This window comes from Ochotona princeps, chromosome 1 (assembly GCF_030435755.1).
Source record: "Ochotona princeps isolate mOchPri1 chromosome 1, mOchPri1.hap1, whole genome shotgun sequence".
Classification (NCBI taxonomy): domain Eukaryota; kingdom Metazoa; phylum Chordata; class Mammalia; order Lagomorpha; family Ochotonidae; genus Ochotona; species Ochotona princeps.
In genome coordinates this window covers 14,988,314-14,990,678 of record NC_080832.1, presented here as the reverse complement: position 1 = coordinate 14,990,678, position 2,365 = coordinate 14,988,314, and the positions used below count along the sequence as shown (strand labels likewise).

General features: G+C 51.2%; 1 pseudogene; it reads right to left on the bottom strand.

Moving 5' to 3' along the window:
* Positions 1-994: 994 nt before the first annotated feature.
* On the bottom strand, positions 995-2,155 carry LOC131481202 (protein CDV3 homolog; annotated as a pseudogene).
* Positions 2,156-2,365: the final 210 nt, after the last annotated feature.

The window sequence follows — 2,365 nt, the reverse complement described above, 5'->3', positions numbered from 1 at the left end:
GAGGCAACCCTTCCAAACTCATTCTATGAAGCCAACATTACCTTAATCCCAAAACCAGACAGAGAACTAACAGAGAAGGAAAACTACAGACCTATCTCTTTGATGAACATTGATGCTAAGATTCTCAACAAAATCCTAGCCAACAGAATTCAAAAACACATCAGACAGATCATTCATCCAGATCAAGTAGGATTCATCCCTGGAATGCAGGGGTGGTTCAACATTCGGAAATCCATCAATGTGATACACCACATCCAAAAACTGAAAAACAAGAATCACATGATAGTATCAATAGATGCAGAAAAAGCTTTCGACAAAATCCAACACCACTTCCTACTAAAAACCCTAACCAAGGTACACACGCAAGTGTGCATGCACGCAGTCCTACCCATCAGCAACATTATTAGCCAGAGCAGCTGGCAGTATGTTCCAGGTAGTCATATGGGGCCATAGCCTACTGCGGAGTATTTCTTATGGGTGGGGCACAGGACAGGTCAATTAGTGTCACTTACAATTAGTGTCTGTTTTACAGCAGACCAGAACCCAGGCCGCTGACTTTCGTAGGACTTCTGGTAGGAACCCAGCAGGGCTAGTTGCAATGTTTGCTTCAACACCCAACAGCTGTAACCACCTTCTCCAGAGCTGGGATGCAGAGGAAGTCCACAGGGAGGGCAGCAAGTCTGAGGTGGTCAACCCTGATGGAGGCTCAGTATCTGAACATAAAATATTTTGAAATGACCACTAGCTGGGGGGGGGGGGTTGAATTCTGAATGTGCAGAGTAATTATGAGAGCACTCATAAATCTAGCACACCCCTTGTTGTCTTGCTTTTTTTGTTTGGTAACCAATGAAAATTCCCCTACATCCCACACAGAGAGCAGTTGTGGCCCTTTAACTTCCAGAGGGCAATAGGGAAGGTCCCTTTTTGCATGGGGCGCTGCAGATCCAGTAGAGCTCAGGGGATGAATGGCTGCTTGTGGTGCCCAGCTGTGGGCTCATGAGCTTAGCAGGGCTAGCAAAGACCATCCCTCACAGCACTGATTGCGGCTGCTTTTCTGATTCTCCAGCTGGAGTTTAAGGGCCTGGTTTTTGGAAACCTCATCTCTACCTCTATTTTGTGCCTTACTGCTTCATAGCGCTTCTCCATTTCTTTATCCTTCCTGCTTTCTACATGCTTGGCAGTGGACTGCAGGGATGGGAACTGTGTGCCACTGTAGATCTCTGGTGGTCCCTGTGGCGTTTTCCTGGTTGTGGTTAGCCTGGCTCCAGGTGGCCTCTACACACCACTAGACATCGCTGGTTCTGGAGTTTCTGTAACAATTACTGGAGCGGAAGCTGCTTGTAGTGGAGCTGTTTTGTTCCAGGGACCTGAAGATTTTTGTATGCCACCACGGCCACCTCCCCCTCCACCTTCTTCCCAGTTATCACCTGGATCTTCCCTCTTTTCAGTATCATCTTCTTCCTTTTCACTTACTCGCATTGCCTGAACTCGAAGGCCACTGTAATCAAGCTCTTTTTGCTCAAATTCTTTCCATTCATCTTCATCCTTGGTCACAGCCTTGGCGGCGGCCCCGGGCCCCATCCCCCACACCCGCTGAGCCGCTGCTCCCGCCGGCTGCTCCTTCTTCTTCTTGTCCCTCTTGGCGAACAAGTTGTCCAAGCTCCGCACCTCCTTCTCGGCCGTGGCCGAGGCTTCCTGGGCCCGGATGGGTGGGGCCCATGGCCCTCTCCCGCCACTAGGGCTCAAAGTCAGCTGGGCGATCACAGGCCTGGCGCGGCGCCACCCCGACCCCGCAGCTGGCCAAGGCGCTAGCGGCTCCCTCCCGCCGGCTTCCCTGGACCGCGCCGCGGCAGCGAGCCGGAGCTCAGGGAGAGGGCAATAAATCTTAAAAAAAAAAAAAAAAAAAACAAGAAAGAGTGAGACAGGTTGTTGCAGCTCATAAAGTTGAAGTTCTTGGTACCAAGTTCTGCGTTTTCCCAGGACTGGCCATCAGGGAAATGCACATGGAGGCTCTGCAGAGTGACTGTGCTGGGCCGTGTAGGTGGAGGTGTGTGTTCATTCCCCCAGGGACCCGCTCTCTCCTAAACCCACATGGACGCAGAGTTATTGCTGTTGCTGTTCCTACTTTCAGTGGGCCTGGACCTTTCTTCCACATTTCCCCAGTCCTGTTAGCAGCCCTCACCTGCACAGGTGATCTCACCTGCACAGGTGATATTGCCCTAGGCAAGGCTGTCATCTGAGCTAAGGCTGGGAACAGTGTGCTCCCCCTCAGCCTCTGCTGCCTGCCGACATCATCTATGGGGCTGGCAGCACATGGAAAGAAAAATAAAACAACCGTGTCACTAGGGCAAGAGCCCGATTTGTT